Source organism: Carettochelys insculpta, chromosome 1 (genome assembly GCF_033958435.1).
Source record: "Carettochelys insculpta isolate YL-2023 chromosome 1, ASM3395843v1, whole genome shotgun sequence".
Lineage (NCBI taxonomy): Eukaryota > Metazoa > Chordata > Testudines > Carettochelyidae > Carettochelys > Carettochelys insculpta.
The window spans coordinates 103,949,241-103,966,182 of NC_134137.1; the positions used below are offsets into that span (position 1 = coordinate 103,949,241).

The 16,942-nt window shown below is 43.4% G+C and overlaps 1 protein-coding gene across 1 annotated transcript in view; it reads left to right on the plus strand.

Annotated features, from left to right (window-relative positions):
* The window catches only part of GPC6 (glypican 6), a 1,214,297-nt gene that overhangs the window by 602,103 nt on the left and 595,252 nt on the right, over positions 1-16,942 (plus strand). The window lies entirely within an intron of this gene.

Genomic DNA, 16,942 nt, shown 5'->3' on the forward strand with positions numbered 1-16,942 from the left:
ATAATATAGTTGGAACTGGCTACGTGTAGTTTCCAGTTGGAATTTAAAAGTTCAAATAAAGGCCAGTGTGGAAGTCCCACATCTTAAAATCAAATTTATTAGCCTCCAGAAGTGTCCCGTATCTACCTCACAATGGCCCCACAGTGCTCTGCTGTGGCTGCTGCTCTCCAGGTGCGCAGGAATTAGATGACAGGAAGCCCTCGAATTTGAGTTCAGCACCAGGAAGCCCGTGGCTGTGGGGTCATGCTTGTGTGAGAGGCTGAGAAACTTCTTTCTTTGCTATTAGTTCAGCTCTGGTTCTGTCTCTACCTCTGCAAGTTGAGCACTTGTGGTTTTGTTTTGTTTTGTCCTGGTCTGGTGCCAGCCCCTGTTCCCCTGTACCACGTGGCAGCTAGGCTGTTGGGGGCGTTGTGCTTGTACGAGAGGCCGAGAAACTTCTTTTTTGCATTTTACATTTGTGCAGAGCCACCCCCTCTCTCTCCCACAGGTGCCACACAGTCGGGGTCTTTCCCACGCACAATCACATCATATGGCTAGCCCCCAGCCCTATAAAAGGGTGTGCCTGCTGCTGAGTGCAGACCATATTGCCAGGCAGCACCATGTCCTGATGTCCTGGCTTATGTGCAGTTAGAGCTCCAAGGGTGGGAAAGATTTTCAAGGGCTTGCTGCTGCCCAGTGGCAGTCTCCCACAGGGGCTAAGAATTCCCTCCCGGCAGCTAAGACTTGCAGGGCCTTGCAGATGTCGCGGGGACCCCTTCAGCCACATACCCTAGGGCCGCCCCCACTTTCCTCAATATACATTCAGTGCTTGCTGTCACTGGGGGCAGTCTCCCCTGGTGGCTAAGACCTGCGGGGCCTTGCAGACGCTGCAGGGACCCCTTCAATTGGCTCTGTAGCCACAGACTCCAGACCCCCGCCCCACACCATCAATATACATTCAGGGGCTAGCTGCCACCTGGACAAAGTCTCCCCTGGCTTCTAAGATTTTCAGAGGAGAGGGAACACTTTAACCTCCTCTGCAGCCACAGGCCACAGACCTCCCCACCAAGAATCTTTTTGGGGGCTTGCTGTCCTCTGCAGACACCTGCTGCTTTTTGCAAAGTCTTTGCTATTTCAATTATAAAATCTTTTTCCTAACCCTTCCTATTCTCTTTCTTCATGTTTTGCCCTCCCCCTTCCAAAAACACAGTGGGTGGAGGGCCTCTTGAAATTCCTATTTCATCATTTGAGATTTCACTGCTATCATGTTTGGGAAAGGCAATGTAGCCTTTTATATGGATATATACCTGTATCACAGAAATGGAACGGACCTCAAGAGGTCACTGAGTCCAGTCCAGTCCCCTGCACTCCCAATATTTAACTTCCCCCAAGTGGCCAAGATTTTTGGGGGCTTGCTGTCACATGGGGGGACTCCTTCAACTGGCTCCCCACTGAACCCCCCCATGTCTCAACAAGGGCTTGGGGGGCTAGCTGCTGCTGGGGGGGGGAAGTCTCTCCAGCGGCCAAGATTTTCAGGGCCTTGCTGTCATCCCCTGTTCTGGCAATGTCTGTGAAGTGAAGAGGGAAGACAAAAAACTTTTTTCTTAGATTTTCTATTCTCTTTCTTCTGATTTTGCACCTTTTCATGCAGGGAAGAGCGGGTGGAGGGCCAGTTAAGAATACAATCTGTCTCTTTGGATCAGATGGAAACACGGGAGTGGGGGGGACAGTCAGTGGAAGGCCAGTTGAGAACACAGACTGTGCACAGAAGCTGTATAATAGACTGGAAGCCAAATACCCTCCCCTCAGCAACTCTCTTTTTTCAAAAACTTCACTGTCACCTCTTTCTTCATACTCTTCATTGTCCCTGTGTTATTTTCAGTGATCAGATGTAATCAAGGGAGAGGGGACGCTCAGTGGAAGGCCAGTTGAGAAGACACCACTTGCTGATTTTTATAAAATCTTTGATAATTCAATTTCAGAAGAAAGAGATTTCTGTTAACTTTGCCATTTTTGTTAATGTCCTACTTCTTTATCTTCTTTCCAACTGGAAAAATGGATGTTTGCTTTCCACGAGAGGGGAATGAGGGCAATGCAATGCGAGAAGAGGATGTGAAATACCAGCGAACATACCCAGAATGCTGCGGGGATGAGGGAACTGTAGGATTGGTTCCCACAATGCACTGCTGCAACAGTCGATGTTTGCTAATGGAGTGTGGCAGCAGTAAGTCAAATTTGTGAGGAGCATGTGTGTGGGGGGATAAGGATAGTCAAATTTGAATTTATAAAATCCAGTGTTCCAAAATCGTTATTAATAAATTTGATTTTATCTCGTAGTACAGACATAGCCAGAGATCAGTAACAGAAAGCTCAACAAAACCTGGATGTCAAGTGAAGAGGCAGAGTTAATTTTTCACTGGAGTCATAGAATTCTAGAAGTCACCTTTGTGCTACAGGGAAACAAGGGAAAGTCATTGTGAAATGAAGACCCTTTCAGCTGATTTACATCTGCGATCCAAAATTTTCTAATTAATAGCTATTGCCTTGATGAGTGTTGTGTTTGGGATACAGGGCAGAGACGGCAAGCCACGGCACATGACAGTAATAACAAGAGCACAAAAGCTTAAGCAGTTACTCCCATTATAGCATTAGGTTATTTTTAATGTTGTATTGTTATGTTTTTGTCTTTCAGTTGTTCCTGTTCTTTTTGACCTTAGAACAAAGGAACAATTACCTTAAAAGTCAAGATTTCAATTATGGCTAAGGGAAATGTCAACATTTAAAAAGCAAACAAAAAAGATAAGAGGGGCAGGAGACCTCTTCCTCCAGTAGTATTTCACTGTTTGAGAAAGGCATGGGTTAACACATTTAACAGGGAATGCAAATGGAAGTCCATTTGATGACTAGGTAATGAAATGGCAAACAATATTCTATGACTGCACTCAATTAACCTATGGAAAGCAAGAATTAATTACCAATATTGAAAAAAAAATCACCTTTGTCCCTCATTCCAGGCCCTCATTTACGCTGAGTGTTGCTCAAGCAACATTAATAGAGGTCCTGAGTACTTGATAGATGCATTTTTCCCTTCTTATAATGGGCTGATCCTCTTACATGATAATTATTAAAGAGGTGAGAGTGAGCATTAAGTTATATACAATGCATTTTTAAAGTGCGGAACCTATCCATGTACTGTTTGGTAGTTTGTTGTCCAGAATTGTTATATACAGCATGGTTAAATTGGCCTATTTGTTGTGCAGCAAAAGACTGCCATCACTGACTTCTTCTAATGCAAGCTATAAATCAACATGATAGCTGTATAAAAATAAATAAATAGGGAAAATAAAACCAGCCGAGAGCTTCATTATGTATTTTTGTCCTTGATGAATAAAGAGATTCAATTCCATTTGCAGAACAATGTTAGCTGATCATTTTCATAATAAACTCCCTATCATCAGTGCTGTATTAGGACAATGAGCTGGGTGATGTGTACATGTAAAATGCTTGTTATATTAAGTAGAAAAGTAGATATTAGTGCAGAGCTGAGGCTGAGAATTTAAACAAAAGTCAGGAAACTCTAAAGTTAAAGATTGTCATAGCATCAGTATTTTTCTAGCATTTCATGTATGGTTCATAAGGTATCTTTAATCATCCACTACAACTTCATACTTATTATTTCTTTCTGTGCTTCTGTGCCCTTCTCTCTCTCCTGTGCCTTCCACCCTTTCCCAAAGAGGAGATATTTTGGCTTCATATTGTGCCACTAAAATCTTTAGCAATAGCTACTTCTCAAGTGCTAAATCTTTGTACTCATGGTTCTAGGTATTTCCAGGAAAAATATTGATTCTCCTTTTTATTCTTAAATGTTTTTAATTGAAACTTAGCAATATAGGTGCTCAGACACTGGAATGAAAAGTTCAGTGGAATGTCTCAGTAGTTAGAGACTATATCTCATCAAAGGCTAACTGTATACCAGCTATAGTGTTTTGTCCTGTGGTCTTAGATACTTGTTAGCAGAAGGTGCCATAAAATGTGTGTATCAGAAGTTTGAGGGTTTTTTTCTCTTTCTCACAAATGCATAACTCAAAAATGGATTGACAGATATCCATCAGACTTCAGCTTCTCCTTCTGCCACCCAGCCTCCCAAATTAAATGACATTTCACCCCAAGAGAAAAATTCTGCAGAAAATGGGAATTTTTCTGGGGGATTTCGAGTAAAAAAGGCCAGAGATTGTAGAAGCAGCTGTGGCCATTCCACTGTTGATGCTTTCATTTGACTTAAAATCCTCCTCCTGTTTCACACTTTCACAATGGAAGGGAAGTTTTAACCTTAAGTATAGTCTTCACTATTACATAATAAACAGAATCAGAAAGACGGGTACAAAATTCATGTAGGGTTTATTTTTACGGTATTTCTACCTCATATCATGAAAATAAATGTGGGGAATGTGCCCCTGTGCTGTCGTAGCGTACTCTGCCTGGCAGCAGTCTCTGAAGAACAGGGGTGCACTGGTATAGACTAAGCTGACCACATTAACAAATGGAAGTCCAGAACACATTCACAACCAGAAAAGCTCGAAACTTGGTCATTGATTACGTTTCAGAAGATGAAAGCAGGCCCATTAACGGGGTGGGGAACAAGGGAACACTTGCTGAGGGGTATGGGTGATTTCACAGGCCTGGGCCCCCCAGCCTCTGCTGCCAGCAGCACAGCATGACTAAGGCAGTCTTCCTGTCAACCCTCACTCCACACTGCTCCAAGAAGCAGCCAACACCATCCCTGTGGCTCCAGGAGAAGGTGTTGGTTGCTACGTGCTGCTCCTGCCTTTAGTGCCGGCTCCACAGGTCCCATTGGCCAGGAACTGCAGCCAATGGCAGCTGCAGCAAGGATGCATGAGCGCAGCAGTCATGCTCAGTCATTGCGGTGGGGCCAAGGACTCACTGCAGAAGTCCCTGGTCCCACCAGCTAGGAGCTACTGCCAGAGAGGTGTATTGGTCCCTTTTGGGAGCTGCCTGAGATAAACACCGATCTCCTGAGCCCTCCCTCACCCCATCCCCCTGCCCCAACCTAGAGCCTGCACCCAAATTCCTATACAGAGCCTGCACTCCACACTCCATCCTGCCCCCCCCCAAATTCCTGCCCCCTCAAACTAGTGAAACTGAGTGAGGGTGGGGGGAGTACGTGACAGAGGAAGGGGGATGAGGTGAGTGTGGGGGTAGGGCCTCAGATAAGGAGTGGGGCAGAGGTGTGACTTCAGAGAGGAGGCAGGGCAGCGCAGGGTGGAGCAGGGCAGTTGTCTTTTTGTTTGCATGGTTAGACAGTTGGCAACTCTACCAGGTAGGCACATGGAAGCCCTGACAATGAGCATATGGAGCTGGCAGCATGCAGGGCACCAGCCAGTGGAGGCACACCACTCCCCAAATGTCAGGCAGACCGCGTCCACACGGACATGGCTTGTGAGAACGTTAGGGCCCATTAACTCTTCTGCCCTAGGGCCCAGAGTTGCTCTTGGTGGGCCTGAATGGAAACATGGGGCTGGAAAATATACTGAGAGATTTTCTGTGTCTGTGACTGAATAGCAAGAAGATCACAGTTACATGTTTTGTCCCTGATTTACTTATTAAATAGACAGTAAAAGGTTGTAGAGACAGAGTGCTGCTTGGGGTGACTGAATGCTTCTGAAGCATTGGTTGATCAGAGGGTCCAGTGTTCAGCGCTTTGCTGGCAGCACAAAATTTTGAACAGAGTGTAGATACCAGCAGATGTGTACGTAAGTAGAGTGATGGTAAGTTGAGGAACTGATTCTTTTCATGAGGTGCTGCATAACATAAAGAATCACAAACTTTTTAGGGCAAGCTCTGTGATCTGTTTCTTCTTCAATGCAGAGGGAAAGTCTGTTTATGGAGCATTCTCGCCTTGGCCCTGTTTATTTTCGATTCTGTGAACCTTTTTCAAACTGAAGAAAACCCTTCACCTTGAGATGATTTGACAGCAAAGGAGTAAAAACTGTTTGCTGTTACAGCAGCTTCAAACACATTTTTTCCTAAATTTCCATGCTCTTTTTAGTCTTTTGAGTTGGCTTGTCTGCTATGATTGGACAAGAGTCTATGATATTGACGTTGATTTCATGGTTGGTTCAATCTACTCTGTGCAGTTATCAGAGCCTATTTTGACCATTCTTTTCCAGGAGCAGTGTTGTACTCTGTTTCTTTGTCAGTGCATAGGGGAAGTCTACTTATGGAACCTACTCTTCCTCTCCCCAGTCTTCGCCACTATTTTAGAATGTCAGCAACCTTCCTTGTTTTCTGTCAGGCATGTGCGTATTCAGAAGGCTACATGGACTAGAGGGACTCTCTACAGACTGGAAGACAAGTAGATGAGCTGGGAACTTCTAAAATCAATACAGATACAGGTTTACAGTGTGATTATGCACAGCATGTCAGTGTTATTGCTCAGAATTCATGGTTTTAACATTATTCCCTTGCACGCTGTGTCTACACGTGCACGCTACTTCGAAGTAGCGGCACTAACTTTGAAATAGCACCTGTCACGGCAACACGTGTTGGGCGCTATTTCAATGCTAACATCGACGTTAGGCGGCGAGACGTCGAAGCTGCTAACCCCATGAGGGGATGGGAATAGCGCCCTTCTTCGAAGTTGAACGTCGAAGTAGGGCACATGTAGACGATTCGCGTCCCGCAATGTCGAAATAGCGGGGTCCGCCATGTTGGCCATCAGCTGAGGGGTTGAGAGACGCTCTCTCCAGCCCCAGCAGGGCTCTATGGTCACCGTGTGCAGCAGCCCTTAGCCCAGGGCTTCTGGCTGCTGCTGCTGCGGCTGTGGATCCATGCTGCATGCACAGGGTCTGCAACCAGTTGTCGGCTCTGTGGATCTTGTGTTGTTTAGTGCAACTGTGTCTGGGAGGGGCCCTTCAAGGGAGCGGCTTGCTGTTGAGTCCGCCCTGTGACCCTGTCTGCAGCTGTGCCTGGCACCCTTATTTCGATGTGTGCTACTTTGGCGTGTAGACGTTCCCTCGCAGCACCTATTTCGATGTGGTGCTGCGCAACGTGGATGTTGAACGTCGACGTTGCCAGCCCTGGAGGACGTGTAGATGTTATTCATCGAAATAGCCTATTTCGATGTCGCTACATCGAAATAAGCTACTTGGATGTAGGCTTCACATGTAGACGTAGCTGCAGTGATTATGTGCCTATGTCAGAGAATGTTCTGTTTTCTGTATTCTGATGAGATCATGGTGGGAAATATCTGCTGCCACTTAAATCAGTAACACTAACCCCAATCATGCCAATGTTATTAAACATACATATTTTTAATGGGTCAGCCCATAAGTTACATAGAGCTTCATGCTGAGTAATAGTCAGTAGGATTTTTTCAGGACTTCTCAGGCTCTAACCCCTAAGATTTCATAAGAATATATGAATTTGAGGGAGAATTCAGGAGCATCATTGTAACACTAATAAGATGTGACTGCATTTCATCAGCATGTTGGAATATGCTCTTGCTGAAGAAATAGACTTGTTAAAAGAGTATATTTGTTTGGCATCAGTTTGCAGGGATTTTTTATATGCAGTGAAACATCCTTAATGAATCTTCAATAACAACACAAAACAGTTAAATGAATAAAGGCCCTGAGCAGTAAATTGTGGAGTATATTGATTTTGTGACATGTTTATAGAGTAAATTTTCACATCCAGGCAACCCACATAGTTCTTTGTTTTCCACCAGCTCAGTTTTCAGTTTCTAGTAATTGAGAACAAGCTTTGAGAATATCCTTTCATGGTTGTCTTCTGGGGGTGACCTTTGCTCCTTAAAAGTCAGTTAAAACAGGTCTTCAGATAAAAGTATGAAAGTAACTACCAGGCCCATGGAAGGGGGAGGCAGAAGGACAATTGCCTCTGGGCCCAGCTTCTCAAAAGGGCCTGGACCTCCAGCCACTGCTACCAGAGTAGCAGTGGCAGTGGCTGCAACTGGAACTCCTTTTAATTGCCACAGCAATGCTGCTGCGTGTGGCTGGAAGACTGGGGCAGGGCCAGTCGGGGTGGCACTGAGGCCTGAATGCCATAGGCCCCGCCCCTTCTGCCAGGAGAGCTGCAGGGGCCCTCCCACCTTGCCCTGAGGCCCATGATGCCTCTTCGTGCTGCTGGTAACTGCTGTATTTTCAGGTAAGTGATGACCTGAAAAAATGCTAAAATTACAAAATTAAGGGGTAAGATCAAACTTCTATCCTTAAAAAAATCCATTGTGTCTAGAAGTTTTGGTAGCAACCCCACTAAGTAAATCAAAACTATGGGAGGAGTTGCAAATGCCATTTTAGTTTCATCTTTGAATCATCTTGCTTCTGTCATGTTTCTCTGGCTTTTTGTTATTTTAATGTATTTGTTATTGTTGGAAGTTCCATTTATTATCAGTGTCCCCTCTCCCATTTTTTATTTCACTTAAAATTACTGCCTAGCCTCCAGCTGAAAACCTTGCGTCCCTCACAGTTGATATGCTTCCATAGTTCATTAATTATTGATGCAATGGCCAACAGTGGTTCTCTGCAATCTTTGATCAAAACAGATAGGAAAATGAAACAGAGGTGCACACATGGATTTTAAATTGGAAGGTAGCAACTTTAGTAAATTTACCAGGAGGGGGCACTAACCCTTTCCCCCCAAAATGCCAGGCATTTGAGTTGAGTGCAGTGGTACATGGCCAAATAACCTATATGAAAGGGTGGTCTTCTTCAGCCTAACTCCTAGAATTTAGACCTCCTCTCACTTCACCCCATAAGAGAGAAAAAGGATAGACACTATGGATATCTCATCTCACACTGCTTTTGCTGCCCACTAACAGGGTACACCAATTACATCTCTCAACCTCTGAATCTATGAACCTGCACTAGACGCTACTGACAAATTTGATAACATTACCAATTCACTTAAAACCAGTGTTCCTGTAAGTCGAGTGTTTGGGTGGCTACCCAGGAGAGATTCAGATGTCACTCAGCTGATCAGCAGAGCATCCACAGCCAACAGCGTGTGTTTCCATTGGTTGTGCACGTCTGCACATGTCTTGGTGCACACAACAAACTTTATTCCACACATGGATAAAAAAATAATGGGGCCATTGCTTATGAGCCCTATGGCCTGTCCCAGAGCTGGGCCATGTAAGACCCTTACTGTCTTCAGGGATTGTAGTCCATGTTACCTCTATTTTTTTCCATCCATGTGTGGAATACATTTTGTTATGTGCACCAAGGCATGTGTGGATGTGCACCACCAATAGAAACACATGCTGCCCACTGTGGGCGGCTATGGGCACTTTGCTAATCAGCTGGGTAGCACCTAAATCTCCCCCGGAGGCCTACCAATAGCTCGATGTAGAGGGAACAGTGCTTATAACCTGAAATATATAGGGTGTTTTTTAATATATTAATCTAAAACTGGGTCTCCAGGATGCTATGAGAGAGGCCTACAATCAACCTGGATACCTGGTCAATTATGCACCAAGGGAAAAGATTCTTCCTGAGCCCAGACAGCCAATCAGTTGTTCAGACTCACAGAACTGTAGGAACACAATTCAATCTATATTTCCAGGGAGAGTGTGCCGGCCATTGCCACTGAATGGCTGTTGCATGCCTTGAGTGGGACATCACATGCAGGAAAGGGAGGAGGAAAAGAGTAAATTGATTCTCCTCTCTGCTCCTGCCTACTACTGAAGTCAATGACAGCAGTGTGGGGTGAATAAATCTTTTCACTCCCCTACCTTCTTCCCACCCAGCACAATTTCCATGTGTGTTGTGAATGGATGTAGGCCCCAGAACAACTGAGTATGCCCCTTCCTTCTCGCAGGATCCTTAAGTTTGTCTTTCCCCACCTGGTCTAACCACATATCCATTTGAGGTCTCAGCAAGAATCAGATTGCACCACAGGATTTATATGTACAGTTCATAAACACAGGCAACATCTTTAGTACCAGAACGGTGTGTGGATACTTTGGAATAACTAACACACGTTAACCATCCTTCCATAAAATCCTACTGGAATCAAAGCACCTAATCTTATTGCATAGAAAGCTAGGTGAGGTCAACCAAGGGCAGGGATATACTGCTGACTTTGACTGACTATTTCTTGGTGAAAACTGCAATATATTTTGTCCACTCGGGGCATATCTATACAACAGCCTTATTTTTAAATAAACTTTTCCCAAAGGGCTTATTTCAAAATAGCACAGCTACACACAAAATGCATTTTGAAATAGCACTTAGCTATTTCCAAATCCAGCATCTACACACATAGACCCTTTTTCAAAATACAACCATTGGATGCACTATGGCTTATTTGGAAATAGGTTCTATTCTCCGTCTTAACAGCACCTCTTTCAAAATAGCTATTTTGAAATAGGCAGTATTCCTCATAGAGGTTATGTCTACACTAGCCCCTTCTTTTCGAAAGGGGCATGGTAATGAACGAGGTCAAAGGTGCTGGTGAGGTGCTGCCATTAATAGACTGTGCCTCATTAGCATAATATCGGCTGCAGCAATTCTAAAGTGCCACTTTCGAATCGTGAGCTGCCCACGTAGACAGAGACCTTTTGAAAGGACCCTCCTAGTCTTCAAAAGCCCCTTATTCCTAAAACCAAATAGGAATAAGTGGCTTTCAAAGACTGGGGGATCCTTTTGAAAGGCCCCCTGTCTACATGGGCAGCGCGCGATTCGAAAGCGGCACTTTTGAATTGCTGCAGCCACCATTATGCTAATTAGGCACTACATATTCATGTCAGCACCTCATTAGCATCTTCCAACCTCACTCACTACCATGCCCCTTTTGAAAGGAAGTGGCTAATGTAGACATAGCCAGAATGAGGTTTACCAATTTCAAAATAAGTCAACTGCTGTCTTGAAATTATTTTGAAATAGTGATTGTTTTGTGTAGATGCTGGAATAGTCATTTGGAAATAATGGCTGTTATTTTGAAATAACTTTTCTGTGCAGACCTACCCTGGGATTTTACAATGGAATAGCTAACAACTATCCCAGGGTAAAAGCACAATTTTTTGGCAGTGAAACCAAAACCACAGCTATTCCTTTTATCATCACCATGTTCTTCGGTAACCTTCAATCTCAGTCAAGATGAACTCATATTGATTTTAATGGCAGCTCTCTCAGTCAGAATTGTAGGTTTTGCACATGTAACATTTTTAGGCTACAGTTACACTAGCGAGTTGTGTAGACAAAATTCATGGTGCATACACACACAAAATGAGTGTTGTTAACAGAAACTGTCAACAAACTGTAGATGCTCCACAGGGCATTTTTGTCAACAGATTGGATCAAAAGATCAATTTGCTTTTGTGTATAGATGTGATCTGCCAACAGAAGTTTTGTTGGAATGTCTCTTTGGACAGTAACTTCTGTAGACAGATCACTGTAGTGTAACCGTAGCCCTTAGTCATTTATAATCAACTCTGAATACTTCTACTAAATAAAAATGAAATGTTGTTGCAGATTTCTTGAAGTTGCTTTTCTAAAGGTAATACTTTCACAGATTCAACATAACACAAAGAAGGTATGAATATGAGATTTCTAAAGATAGCTACATCATGTGACCCAAGGTTTAATAATCTGACATGCCTTCCAAAATCTTAGAATAAGAAGTTGTTCAGCGTTCTTTCAGAAGTCTTAAAAAAAGCAACATTCCAACGCAGAAACTACAGACTGACCCGCCAGAAAAGATTAACTTCCTGCAGATGGCATATGACTCAGATGATGAAAATGAACAGGCATTGTTCTCCACTGCTTATGACCGCTATTGAACAGAATTCATCATCCATTGCAAGTCCTTTGGAATGGTGGTTGAAGCATGAAGGGACATATGACTCCTTAGTGTATCTGACACATAAATATCTTGCAATGCTGGCTACAACAGTGCCATGTGAATGCCCATTCTCACTTTCATTTGACATTTTAATCAATAAGAGGAGAACATTATCTCATAGAAATGTGAACAAATTTGTTTGTCTGAGCATTTGGCTGAACAAAAATTAGGACTGAGTGAACTTGTATGCTTGAAAGCTTTACATTGTTTTATTTTTGAATGTACTTATTTTTGGTACATAATTCTACAGTTGTAAATTCAATTTTCCTGATAAACATTGCACTACAGTACTTGTAACGGGGAACTGTAAATACCATTTCTATTTTTACAGTGCAAATATTTGTAATAAAAAATACAAAATGAGCACATCAGGCTTGGCTTTCTGTGTTGTCATTTATGTCAACGTATTTGAAACCATAAAAAAACTTTAAAATATTTAAATAAATGATATTCTGTTATTGTTTAACTGTGTGATTAATTGCACAGTAAATAGAGATTAGTTTTTTAATTATTCGAGAGCTCTAATTGTGACCATTGATCTTGTTTTTTCCCAAGAAAAAACCAAAAATTACCAAAAAAACTGAAAAAAGTAGTTGTATACATATAACCATTGTTCAAGCTATGTCAGAAGGCGTCTGAATATACCCATCTATTTTCTCAACTACAACTTAAACATAAATTATTTAAAATCTATATAAGAAACCCATTTTTAGGTATTAATCCATTGTTTTAGATTATACAAGCCAGGGTTTGCTTAGAATAAATGTTACTGTGGAAGTAAGAACTCCCTGAAAATTGGGCAGGCCGGGCAGGAGGAGGTTATGTTGAAAAGAACCTTTGCTATATTGGTATTGGAGGGTGGCCTTGTAATATTTTCTGTGTGTGCGGAAACACAGCATTATGTCAGTCCTTGTTAATGCTGATGTTTGTATATCCTCAGGCTCTTACATAGCTCCCAGCCATTTGGAAGGGGGCCAGGCTAAATATTTTAATTTCAGCAAATCAGCTTCCCACTGTTCTTCATCTTAAGGATGTAATGAAAGGTGCTTTCAAATGCAAGTATCAATAGCTCACACACAGATGATTCTTCTTTTACAAGATTCTTTATGCAAATCAAAGCATTTACTTTGACAGCGGAAGTGTTGTGGTGATGGGACTGAGCACAGGTAGCTGAGGCAGCCCCACGGTACATCAGAGATAACCTACAGATTACATTGCCATATGTGAAAGTTAATGGTTTTTAATTTTGTATGAAAAATTACCTCAACTATCATGAATATTATGTCCCTAGAATGCAAATGAGCAGTCAGAACATGCCTATTGGCAGCAGACAATTGAAATATAAACCACTGATAATCCCTGTGGTGAAATTTCCACTAAGTGTCAAGGAGAGCTCAATGACATAAGCAAGCATGAAAGGTTTCTGTAAAAACGGTCTAAGCTCATGTAGAAAACATCTGTTCTTGTTGAGCATGTTTGTAATTTCGTTTGCATTACTGCAGCTGTGAATTCCAGTAGCTCTATGAAATCAAGAGTGCTCTGCCACTGAAGTGCTGTTCTGGTGACAAAACTTTTTCATAGGTTTTAGAACAAGAAGGGATCATTATGATTCCCTTGTCTACAATTAGAATATTTCTCAAACATGCAGCTTGAATAAATAAATTGAAAACTAAGTAGAAGCCATCCTTTTCAGGCTAAGGGCACTGGAAACAAACTTGCTTTACATCCAAAGGAGTTTGACCATGAGTTAACCACAGGCAACATTTACCATTATTTGTCTTCCAAAATATGCCTGCTGGAACACAGTATTTTTGATTTTTGATTACTCTTCTAAAGGCTAGCCTTTCGCTCTGTTGTGTCTTTAAATCGTATATTCATGAAGATGTGAAAACACAACATTAAAATACATTTGTGCCTCTTTTGCTTGCTTTATTAGAACAGAATATGAAAATCTGTTGGCCTGGAGACATTCTATCAAATGCTTAGGATTTCAAAGTTCTCAGCGTATTTTTTGGATTTATATCATGCCAGCTTTGGATTTGAAAAATGTAATTTTAATTAGATACTGAAAAAAAACCAAAACCCAAGCCTATGCAAGGGCATTTTGAAAGTAAATCTCTTGTTATTTTTCTTTCCTTATTTGAGTTACCTCAAAATTGATTTCTGTGGGTTTTTTTCTTTAAAAGTATTTTGTCCACAGATAATAAAAAGATTTGCAAAGGGATGCTATCAACCATTTTTGTTACCATACACTTCATTAAAATAACCTGTCTGAAGCCTGAAAAAAGTGTATTGCTCTATTTTGTCTTTTGACAACCATTATTTCCTAGTGCTCCCAGAGCAAAATGAAAAGTTGCCTGAATATCTGAGTGTGGCCTAGCATTTTAACATCTATTGTAGTTCAAACTATTCTTAATGGTACATTTTTAACAAATGTGGCCTTTTATTGGCAAGTAATGAATTAATCTAGATTTCACTGAATGTATGTTATATTTAGTATTCATTACATGGGTCAGCAACCTGTCCAAGGCAGAATGTCAAAATTTGACCTATTGACCTCTATGTACAGTCCGAGTGCCAGTGACACTTTTTAAAATTACTAATAGTCCTAATTGCAACAGCTTCATTCATAAGTAAATAAAGATGCAGAGCTTTACTGTTTGGATCAGGGGTCAGCAACCTATCTGAAGTAGAGTATTAAGGCTCTTGGTTGAACTGAATCCAAGTAATACAACATTCTGAACAGTGCGTGCAAGAATTTTAAACTCCTAGCAAACCACGATTATAATGGGGATTGTTTAAGGTGATTTAGGGTTTGTCTACACTTGCCCCCAAGTTTGAAGGGGACATATTAATCAGGGCAACAGGAGATTACTAATGAAGTGCTGCGGTGAATATGTAGCACTTCATTAGGCTAATTCTTCCCCACGGCAGCTTCAAAGCGTCAAACTTCAAAGTACTGGCATGCGAGAAGCCACATGCACTTCAAAGTGCTGCGCTACTTCGAAGTGCCTTTATTTTGAGCATGCTGGCACTTTTACGTTTGATGCTTCGAAGTTGCCACAGGGAAGAAATAGCCTAATGAAGTGCCAGCATGATTAACGCTGCTTTACATGCCCCATTCAAAGTTGGGGGCAAGTGTAGACTCAGCCATAGGGTTATTTTGTTCCTTCACTTCCTTTGACCTGGCCATGTGGGGGAGGAGTGCAGAGTGGCTTGGCCATTTGTGTGGGGGGGGTGCTTGGGGTGGCAGGGTGCATTTGAAGGTGGGCTGACTTGTGGGAGGAGGGAGGGAATGAGGGGTGTGGTGCAGAGGGTCAAGCAGTGTGCAGTCAGTAGAGGAGCCGCATGGGGGGAAGGGAGGGTGAATATAGGATGACAGGATTTCCTCACCTGTGGGACCCAAGGTTGGTATGCGAGCCCCAGAATGGCAGCTGAGCCTTGGGACCCCCAGCCCCACTGGGCCCATTGCTGCAGCAGCCCAGTGCTAACTCCGTCTGGGGTTAAAACTGGCCTGAGGCGTGGGTTGGGTCCTGTGCAGCCAGGATTGCCTCATTGCTAATCAGAGCCATTACACAGGCAGCAGGTAGGAGTGGGACGTGGCTGCGCATTGAGCTTTGACTCAGCAGCAGTGCCAGGTGGAGGCCCCTTTAAATGCAGAGCCTGAGGCATGTGGAGTGTGCGTCTCTCTGCTGACCCCTCCTTGCTTCACCGCAGTGACAAAGCCACTGGCTCCTGCCTTGCTTCCACACACGAGCCCAGGAAGCACCACAGTTCATGGCTCTACAGAAAAAGCAGCAGGGGGAGCAGCTCCTCCTCACCCTACTTCTGGCCTCAAGGCCCAGTACCACACAATTAGCAGCTCTGTGCCGCCCTGCCCCACAGCCCAGCCTGGCCCTAACACTCTGCCAGCTCATGGGTGGGGCTCTCATGCCCCTGCCAGCTCTGCTCACAGCTGAGCAGCACCTGCCGATCTCTGCACCCTAGCCAAATGGGGGAAAGAGGGGCAGGGCTGAGCTCCCACAACATGCCATTGAAAATCAGCTCCACTCTTGGCGTGTGTGCTGGGGCTTCCCAACCCCTGATTTACTACACCGTTTTCAAGAAGTTGATGATCTGTTGGTCCGTGGCACGCTGTGGCCGCATCTACACTAGCAGGTTCTTTTGGAAAATCAGCCCCTTTTTTGAAAGAACTTGCAGATCATCCACCCACACATGTGCTATTTCAGTCTGAAATCAAAAGAACATGGCTCTGCTTCTGGAAGCCATCTTCTGCTCCTGGGCCAGGAAGAGTGCTTCTTTTCAAAAGCTTCTTTCAAAAATAAATGTGTGTAGACACTCCGCAGGCCCTTTTTTCAAAAGAGCAGTCCTCCTGGCACCAGATTTTTTGATCTCTGGACTGTTCTTTCAGAAGAGCAGGGGCTGTGTGGATGCTCTCTCTTAAAGAGTGGATTGATCTTTCAATCCACTTTTTTGTGTGGGGATGCGCTCTTTTGAAAGAAGTTCTTTCAGAGATCTTCTGGAAGGATGTCTTTCAACAGATTGCTGGAGTGTAGACATAGCCAGTGTGTGTTAAGTGATCACTCATTGGAGCAGAATAGTTCTAAACAACAAACTAGTTCCCAACCAGAAGTGATTTAGTAAGGGACATCTCATCAAGCAACGCAGTCACTTGGTAATGGTTTTCTGGTCACCTCCTGAAGCTGTAAATGAAGCCTCCTGACGAGGCCTGATGGACAGGTTTTGACAGGAAAGTCCAGTTGGTAAAAGGACCACTGCCCAGTCAAATCTACTGACCTGAGACCCAAAGTCTGGTTCCTGTGGGCAGAGGAGGTGAGAAAGTCATCACCCATGCCAGCCCCTATTCAGCCAGGGCCACGTTCTACCTCCAAGTGGTGGCTGTAGCTCCCAGCTCCCAGGAGGGGAGGTTCCAGCACTCCTGCTGGAGTGTCCAGATTTTAAATATTACAAAGTTGGAATGCCTGTCTGACAACAGAGGCTGTAGCGTTATAAAAAGGGAGGAGGCAATTTGTCTGGCACTTTGGTTATTTATAGTAAGTGAAGCGGATGAGAGAGAATGCAG